The sequence below is a fragment of the Mixophyes fleayi genome, chromosome 2 (genome assembly GCF_038048845.1).
Source record: "Mixophyes fleayi isolate aMixFle1 chromosome 2, aMixFle1.hap1, whole genome shotgun sequence".
In the NCBI taxonomy this organism is placed as follows: domain Eukaryota; kingdom Metazoa; phylum Chordata; class Amphibia; order Anura; family Limnodynastidae; genus Mixophyes; species Mixophyes fleayi.
Window position 1 is genome coordinate 251,039,691 of NC_134403.1, and position 10,436 is coordinate 251,050,126.

A 10,436-nucleotide genomic window follows, 5' to 3' on the forward strand; every position below is an offset into this window, starting at 1 on the left:
CCCTCTAATAGGTGCCGCCATTCCTCCAAAGCTGCTTTAATAGCGAGAAGCTCCTTGTCTCCGATTCCGTAATTAATCTCGTTGGGAAGAAATCATCTGGAGAAGAACCCGCATGGAGAATGGGTACCTGAAGGTGTCTTTTGGAATAACACGGCTCCAATGCCTATTGAAGAGGCGTCTACCTCCACAAAGAAAGGTCGCTGTTGATCTGGCTGAGAGAGCACAGAGGCCGAGGAAAAGGCTTTCTTCAGAGTAGTAAAGGCAGAAACAGCTTCTGGAGACCATATCTTTGGATTGGCAGATCTCCTAGTTAATGCTGTAATTGGAGCAATGATGGAAGAGAAATCTTGGATGAACTGTCGATAATAATTGGCGAATCCAATGAATCTTTGGATACTTTTAAGACCCTGCGGTTGAGGCCAATTCAAGATGGATGACACCTTGGTGGGATCCATCTGTAACCCGGAGCCGGACACAATGAACCCAAGGAAGGACACTTGGAGAACTTCAAAAACACATTTTTCCAATTTGCAATAAAGATGATATTTGCGCAGTCTTCGTAAGACCTCCCTCACTTGTTCTTGATGAGAACTCAAGTCTTTAGAAAACACTAGGATGTCGTCTAGATAAACGACTACGGAGGTGTACAACAGATCTTGAAAGATGTCATTAACGAAATTCTGGAAGATGGCAGGGGCATTGCAAAGACCGAAGGGCATTACCAGGTATTCAAAATGACCATCCCTCGTATTGAAGGCGGTCTTCCACTCGTCACCCTTCTTTATACGAATGAGGTTGTAGGCCCCTCGTAGGTCTAATTTAGTAAACACTTGAGCCCCGCTGATTCTGTCAAATAGGTCAGAGATAAGAGGTAACGGGTACCGATTCTTGATGGTAATACGATTCAGGGGTCTATAGTCAATGCATGGGCGCAGAGACCCATCTTTTTTCTTGACAAAGAAGAATCCAGCCCCAGCAGGAGAGGTAGACTTGCGAATAAAACCACGTTCCAGATTCTCCTTGATATATTGGGACATTGCCAGGGTCTCTGGGCGAGAAAGGGGATACGTTCGCCCCTTGGGTATAGGTTGATCGGGAAGCAAAGTGATGGAACAATCCCAGGGCCGATGGGGAGGTAATAACTCGGCCTCAGTTTTACTGAAAACATCTTGGAAGTCAGTGTATGCAGCTGGAAGGCTAACTTCCGTAACCGTGGACTGAGCAACAACTTGGGAACCAGGAGGCAGAACACTAGGTAGACATCTATGATGACATTCTGTACCCCAACGAGTAACCTGAGCTCGATCCCAATCCATCTGCGGAGAGTGTCTTCGTAGCCATGGAAGCCCCAAGATAATGGGATTGATGGATTTTGGCAACACCAACAACTGAATCATCTCGCTATGGAGGGCTCCAACCATTAACCGAATAGGTGAAGTGATGAAGGAGATGGAGCCACTGCTGACACGGTTCCCATCCACTGCTGTTAATGATAATGATTGAGGCAAGGGGAGAGTTGGAATTTGAAGCCCAGCAATGAGAGTGGCAGAAATGAAGTTTCCCGGAGGAGCCGGAATCCACAAAGGCCGTGGTGGAGAAGGGACCTCTAGGGGTGCTCAGGGTGACTGCCATAAGAAGCTCAGGGGTGTTTTTTGAGTAGGGAGCAACTGTGGATACTCCTAAACCGGCCTCCCTGCTACCGTTTAGGAGGACGGGTTTCCCGGTCTCTTAGGACAGACCTTGAGAACATGTCCGGAATCGCCGCAGTAAAGGCAGAGACGCTGCCTGAAGCGCCTCTCTCTTTCTTCTGGGGATAAACGGGAACGTCCTACTTGCATGGGTTCATCCATAGGCAAAACTGGGTTTTGAAATTGAGGAGCCAGACGAGGAACCACCCGCTTAGAGACAGGACGTTCCTGGGTGCGTTCCTGATAACGTAGGTCTACTTTGATACATAGCGCAATTAGAGTATCAAGATCAGAGGGAAGATCCCGAGAAATTAGTTCGTCCTTAATACGGTCGATTAGACCTTGCCAAAAAGTTGCGACCAGCGCCTCGTTGTTCCATTTCAGCTCTGACACTAAGGTCCGGAACTGGATGGCATATTGCCCAACCGATAAGTTGCCTTGACGCAGGTTCAGCAAGCTGGTGGCAGCAGAGGCTACTCTCCCAGGGTCATCGAAGACTCTCCTGAAAGCTTCAATAAAGGAGCCGGTGTTATTAAGAAGAGGGTCTCCATTTTCCCACAAAGGCGAAGCCCAGGCTAGTGCTTGACCACTCAGGAGGGAGATCATAAACGCCACCTTCGTTCGCTCTGAAGGAAATGCTCCTGCATTGCACTCAAACTGGATGGAGCACTGGTTCAAGAAACCCCTGCATTTCTTGGGATCTCCATCGTATTTTTCAGGCGTGGGGATACGCATGCCAGAAGTTGCAGTGGATACAGTAACCACACTAGAGGACGCCCCTGGGGCAGTGGTAATGGCAGGAGCAGCAGGCAGGGAGCCTTGTAAGGCATCGAAGCGTGTAGCGATACCTTGAACACATTGTAGGAGGTGTGCTTGGGCTGCTTCTTGCTGTTCTACTCGCTGAGCCAAATGAATGAGAAGGTCCCGGGCTGAGGGTTCCCCCGTTCCTTCGCTAGTCATCCTGTAGCGCCGTAGCGCTCTCTTCAAGCAGCGTCCCGTTGCCTAGCAACGGGGACGCTTCTGGGTCTGAGCTGGCCGGCCGGGCGGAAGGGGAAGTGATGCGTCTGGTTGCTAGGCAACCAGACGTTCTGTGTGGACGGGCGGGCGGCCGCCGAGTGGCGCCTGACACACTGGACTTGGCCTGGCCCGGAAACTCCAATGCGATCCAATATCTCAGACTTTAGGCATGAATAATCAGAGGCCCGTTCCTCATCTAGATCCATATAAGCTCGCTGAGCTTCACCAGTCAGGTATGGCGCCAGTCTCTCAGCCCAATCTTTAGGAGGCCATTTTGCCCTTTTTTCAAGTCTCTCAAAGAACACCAGATACGCTTCTATGTCATCACCTGGTGACATTTTCAGGCGTACAGGACCAGGGGGTTCGTTTCTGTCATGCCTCACCTGGCTTAACTCTTTTCTTAAGAGCCTTGTGTTTTCCACCTGTGCCTCAGCGACTTGTAGCATCTGAGCTTGCTGCTGTTGCTGCGCAGTGGCCACATTCACGAGGGATCTCAGTACTTCCTCCATGTTGACGTCTGCGCGGGTTGGGTAGCGGAAACTTGCGTATCCCACTCCTGACACCACTTGTGGCAAGAGCCCGCTACTGGTGAAGCACACGCAAACAACTTCTTCCTTTTTATGGTTCTTTATTGTCAGGATGGTAATAATATTTTGATACCGTATACTTGCACAGCAATAATGGAGACCCTATACGCTTACTATACGTAGTCCAGCTCTCTGTCCAGATCAGCCAGCTAGCCCAGCATTGATCTCCCTGAACAATGAAACAAGCAGGGTTTTATACCTGACACTCCTCCCACAGGCCTAGCTTGATGGGCAGGTGACACACCCACCTTCCCTTTAAAAGGAAACGTCCATCCCTGGCTCTGTTTAGACTAAGACACACCCTGTCTGTTTGCTGAGAGGAAGCAGCTTTTAAATCATGTAAGTTAACACACTCCAAACTACACATATGTTTTTACCTGGTTTAATCTCCACCTAGGTGCATAACTGTGCCAATGTTTTATTCTGTTTGTATACTTTATCTGCCTCTTGTCAGAAAAATGCCTCCCTTTGTTACAATATATATATATATATATATATATATATATATATATATATATATATATATATACACACACACACAACTGGCACACCTGGGCTTGACTAGATTTTAGCCGGCACTCCGATAGAAAAAGGTTGCCAACCCCTGGACTATGAAGTAGCATATGTGATTAATGTCTGCATTACAACGAATTGCCGTGTATTCATCTTTGCCAATATATATATCTAATTCCTTCCATTCCTGTTGTACCAACATGCAATATAATACGTTGCAGCACTACTACTTTCTCCTGTGTTATTATTGATGCTTGTAAGCCGTGAACGTATCCTAAGAATAATATTGTGTTCTGCCTCCACCATCCTCTATAGTAGAGACAAGAGATCTGCAAAACACCCTCAGAGCCGTGACACTTACATTCTGATGTTCGGAGTTTCGTGGCTTCCTGCGCGATTTGTGCTCCTTGTAAAAACCCTAGATTGCCACCTTCTGGTCTTCTGCAACCTCTCCCTATTCCTGATTTTCCATGGCAGAGCATATCTATGGATTTCATCACTGACCTCTCTGCTAGTGACGGGTTTACTACCATTTGGGTTGTGGTGGACAGATTCTCGAAGATGGCCCACTTTGTTCCCTTGGTCGCTCTTCCATCTGCATCTAAACTGGCTACCATCTTCATCAAGGAAATGTTTAGGCTTCATGGCTGTCCCCGTGAAATGATCTCGGATCGTGGAGTCCAACTTGTGTCGCATTTCTGGAGGGCCTTTTGTAAGATACTCGGTTCCGACCTCAAATATTCTTCTGGCTATCATCCCCAGACCAATGGCCAGACAGAACGCGTCAACCAGGACCTTGAAGTCTTCCTACAATGTTTTTCTTCAGAGAACCAATCCAAGTGGTCTAGTCTCCTACCCTGGGCAGAATTCGCGCAGAATTTTCACCATCACGAATCCTCAGCTTCTTCTCTTTTCTCTGTTGTCTATGGAATAATTTCTCCAACCATATTCCGTCCCCTGTTCCTGCTGCAGATACCCTTATTCGGGACTTCTCTCGCATTTGGTCAGTGACCAAAACCAAACTCCAGGAGACTTCCCAACGCTACAAGCAAGCTGCCGATCATCATAGAAGACATATTCCCTTATTTCAGGTCCATGACAAGGTCTGGCTGTCTACCCGCAACCTCAAACTTCGAGTACCCTCTCAGAAATTGGCTCCACGTTATATTGGTCCCTTCCCTATAACTCACGTTATCAACCCTGTAACCTATAGTCTCCGGCTGCCCCCCTCTCTAAGGATCCCCAATGTGTTTCATGTTTCCCTCCTCAAACCACTGATCCTTAATAAATTTCATTGTTTACCCCGTCACCCTGCTCCTATTCGGACTGCTGTTGGTGAGGAATTCGAAGTCAGCCGCATCTTAGACTTCCGTATCCTTCACGGACGGCATCAATTCTTGGTTCATTGGAAAGCCTTCGGGCCAGAGGAGAGATCCTGGGTGAATAAAGATCTCCACGCCCCACGTCTATTGATAGAATTCCTCAAAAGGAGGCCTACCCGACAAAGAGAGGGAGGAGGTACTGTCAGGCGCCGTCCCTGTGCTGCGTCCTCCGCACAGGGACGGGCGCCTGTCTCTGCCCACAGACGTTGCTAAGCAACCAGACGTCACTTCCGGGTTACGGCAGCCGCGCATCCCGTTGCCTAGCAACGGGACGCTATCCACAGTCTCCGACGGTGGTGTTCAGCGTCACCACCGCCGATAGGTAGCCCTGCCCCCTTCCTCTATATATTCCAGACTCTGGCACCTAATGAGTGGCAGAGTATAAGGTCCCCTGATATCTCCAGCGGTATTTGTATTCTTGTGCTCCCAGTGTATTGACCCGGCTTTGTTCCTGACTACTCCTGTTCTCATTTCTCGTGTATTGATCCGGCTACATTTTTGGACTACTCTCCTGTCTCCCGTGCTCCTGGTACCTGACCCGGCTAGTTACTGACCACGCTTCGGTTTCCCTATTGCTCCTTCTGATACGCACGGCTTGACCCGGACCGCCTGACTCCTCTTCCATCTTGCACGCTTCGCTGGTTGCTCCCTCCCTCCCTCTGGTTGTCTCCCGCAGCAAAGTCCATACTCCCTTGCGGGGGTCCCTGGCGAAGATCTGGGACACGTTAGACTCTGCGCCTCTTTGGTGAGTAGTGCTGAAACCAGTAAGCTACGCACTCCAAGTTCCGTGACACTGTGGAACGATCTGCCACGTTCCATCAGGTTAGCATCTACTCTCAAAGGCTTCAAGCCTTAAGACTCATTTCTTTATTCAAGTCTATCAGTCCTCCTCCTAACTTCCTTGTCCTGGCTCTCCCCCCGTTAGTACCACCCTATTTGTGTCTCCCCCTTCCCTTTTAGGATGTAAGCTCTCATAAGCAGGGCCCTCTTTCCTTGTGTGCTCCTTCTACTATTCCATCACCCTCTGTACCTCTTGGCCTGCTTCGCTAGCCCGGTTTTCCCTGTTTTCTTAAGCTTCGGCCTTCTTCTCGCTGATTTCTACCATCCCTTTCACTATCTGTCCCAAAAATATTCTGATTTGCTTTACCCTGTCACCTGTGTTTGTATATATTTTGTATTATGTTGTGTCTTGGTTCTCTGTTTTCTGTATATGTAATGTACGGCTCTGCGGACCTTTTGTGGCACCTTATAAGTCAAAGATAATAATAATAATAATAATAATAACAACATAACTATTGATTTTAAACTAATGAGTCTGCGGCATCTGTGGTCTACACAAAACTTATCTGTCAATCTCTTGCAGAAAAACACATATAACATAATAGTTGGGTACTGGAAGTGACCAACAGTTTCCTCCCTCAGACCACAGATGCTGCACTATGTAATAAAGAAATAAAAACAATTAAAAATCATGCAGCATACATGATCCCCGAAACCTCAACCAGTGCTAGAAAGCCTGGATCTAGCTTCCATTATGAATGGAAGACCACTGGCATGATGTTCCCCAGCTATATTAGAAACCAGTCCAAGGCTCCTGGTCCTGTATGGCAGAGCACAGGGGTTAATATGAACTCCCACCTGGGATGTGAGGATGGTGGTAATAAATAATATTTAAACCCCTGGGATAAATTTATCAAACTGCGGGTTTGAAAAGTGGAGATGTTGACTATAGCAACTAATCAGATTCTAGCTATCATTAATTTAGTACATTCTAGAAAATGATAGCTAGGAATCTGATTGGTTTCTGTAGGCAACAACTCCACTTTTTAAACCCGCAGCTTGATAAATTTAGCCCCTGGCAACTTTGCTACCCCCAGTACAGTATAATGAACTAATTGTAAGATTTCATCAAATATAATAACATTGGCAGAACAAACTGTTGTTTGTGTGTGTCTTTATATCACTTAAAGATGTTTATTCTCATAAGTGGGGTTTTTAACATTTTAACAACATAGGTTGTCTATGCTTATCTTTCAACACATGCACCTAAGGGTAATGTGAGGAGACTTGATCTAGGTTAAACTAGACCCATACACCCTTCTCCTAAAATCCAATGCATATCTGTCTATTCAGATGGCTTTGACCAGGCTGGCTGATACTGACATCCTTTTTCCTGCACTGATGGGAGAGGGCTACACACATACTGCTTGAAACCTATAAATATATTCTTAGAATAAATAATAGTGCCTAAACCCAAAATAAATCGAAATCTGTAATTTTACAAATGTGATAGTGTTTTTGACCACATTTCTTAATTACATTGTTTTAAAAAGCAAAAAACATGTTTCCCCCCAGTTCATTTGTTGACCATCTACAAAGTTCTAACAATGTGCCAGTTTATAGTAACATACAAGATCAGACATCTAGTTGCAAAGTGAAATCTAGCAAATATGAAAAAATACAACACGATAGTGTAATATTGTAACAACTACAAGATCTCAAAAACACCCAGTACTGACAGTGAAGCAAGGTGTATCTCCAAACCATAATTCAAAATAATCTTCCACAGCACAGCCCTTTGTTATTGCACTCGCTTGGTATACATTTAGCACCACATTTCAATAAAATACAACAATACACCTTGCATCCCACTATTGGCCCTACACTCCAATGCAGGGCCAGGTTGCGAATTTTTAAATCTATTTAATCTCCATTATCGCCCCTCACCCCCTTGACTGCTAATCCTATACTTCCCACCTATACTCACACCAGGGGCTTTTGGAGTGTGGTCTACAGGTAAGACAATCAGAAGTGGTCAGCTGGTGGTCAATGGACAAATGCCTTCCTTCTCTTATTTGCAGGACAAATTAGGCTTACCTGCTTCAGAGTTTTGGTTATACCTGCAGGCTAGACACTATTTACAATTGAAGGACATTATGGGGGTGCAGGTAGGAGCCTTAATGTCTTTGAGAATCTGTGCTGCATCTCGACTGAACCAAAACACACTATATCAATGATTTACCAACTGCTCATTGTTCATTTATACTCCAAGTTACCTGGTTATACAGGTGCTTGGCATACAGAGTTAGGGAGACCTACCTCCTCACAATTCTGGGCCAGAGCGTTTTAGTATCTAATGGTGAGCTCCTCTAGCCTCTATGTGGTGGAGACACTGTACAGAATTCTCTCTGGTTGGCACAGGTGCCATTCCCAGTTGAACAGGATGCACCTGGGGGTCTCAGGGTCATACTGGAAATGTGGCTCTGGTCCTGGATCCCCTCTTCATATCTGCCCTGTAACAGCGTCGTTCTGTCGTAAGGTGAAAACAGTCGCAGAGGAAATCATGGGTGGGATTTCTGGCTGTTTAGTCTTTTAGAAATTCCCATTTCTCAATATAAAAAAACTCTACTTCAACATTTATGTAATGCTGACATAGCAGTCGTCCCGGGTCCAGATGGGATGGGTTGGACGGATAGACCTTTACAGGCTTATGGATGACATAACCCTCTTTGGCCAAGAGAAGGTCTTTGAATGTGTGGCAATGTGGCTCTGCTGGCTTGATTTTAAGGAATCTCCCTCTTACCGCTCCCTCATGGATTCGGCTAGCCATTCTCGGGTGGAGAACAGTGTGGCCAGACACACGGAAGATCAGGCATACTGTACTTTTTTCCTTTGGCCATTCTTCTAATGTGACCTTTACACCATGAGGAGTTTTCTCTCTCTAACCCTCCCCTCCCCCTCTCAGTCTCTTATTTTCCTTTTGTCACTTTTTTACCCCATTTATATAACTCTGGGAATGCCGGTCTCATCTTGCAGCTCAGAAAGGGGCATGTGGCTGGAGTGGAGTTTTTTTAAAAAGAGTTACATTTCTCACTCTTCTCCAGGTTCTCTACCTTGGAACGTCAAATAATGTGTCTGGATTCTTCCTCAAAGTGCCTTTTCAGGGCCCCCCCTTGGTCTCTGCCAGATCATCTTTCACATCCCAGTCGCAAAGTTGGAGATCCAGCACGGAACGCAGTTGTCCTGAGCAGAATCGTTTGAAGAGGCTTCCCTTGATAAGTATGACGACCCCTGTAGACTTACACTGACCCCCCCCGGGACCAATACGAGGGCTCATGAGACCATTGCCTACCCAGATATCTATAAGAATTAGAGAAAGGCAAACAACATTCCTGCAACATGTAAACATCACATTTCTGACGTCTAATCTTATCCTTAACACTCCTCTCATTAATAGTAAAAAGGGAAATATTAGCTATTAGTTGGGAGAAAAGAGAAAGTTAGCACGTACAGTACATTAGTTACCATCCTTGTCAAGCAGTGGTAGTCATATTCCCGGTCCTTATAACACCGACACTTTAACGACATAAAATGTGCGTTGGATACATGCCCGACACTAAATAAATCCAGACTGACCTTAATAATGACAAGTGAATTGTCCGACACTTTTATGATAAATTCCAAAGACAAGTAATCATGGCATGGCGTTTTTACGTAATTGAAAATGGTGACCGTCATATTACCACTTTCAAAGTGGCAATGTCGGGTCTCATCTAAGCTAAGTGTTAGGCTTAGTGTTAGGGATCGGGTTAGGGTTAGGGATCAGGAACCGCCATTGCAGCTTTAAAAACACTAATATGGCCATTTTAAATTAAGTAAAAACGCTCTGCCGTGATTGTCTTCGGAATTTAGCATACCAGTGTTGGATATTTGACTTGTCATTATTGAGGAGAGTCTAGATTTATTTACTGTCGTGCATGTCACCATCAGACATTTTATGTTGTTAAACTAAGTGTCGCTGTTATAAGTACCGGATAATCGTACCAAACTCCTTGTCAAATGGGTCTTGGTCTGGTCTGCCTGTGTCCCCATGTTGAGATGGAAGCAGACCTCTCTCTTCCATCTGGTTGAAAAGAGATGTCTGGCAGCTGCAGGAATTTGTCCACCTTCAACTCCTCCTCTTCCAAATACTGAACTGCTGGGGGAGGGGGTCCTCGGCGAGCTCGGCCACTGGCTTCTTGGAGGATTCAGATCCGGCAGCTGGGCTATCAAGCTTTTTCCTCTTCCTCCTCAGTATGTTCTCCTTACCTGCAGAGTGCACAAGATGTGGAAAATCTTCCAGGGAAAGGGAAGGAGCTGCAGTAGCATGAGAGGGGGTTAGTGTTACTGCAGGGGAGAGAAGAGGGAGGGTTGCAGCAGGGGGAAGTATTAGGATGGACTGAGACCAGGAGCAGGTTGGGGAAGGTGGA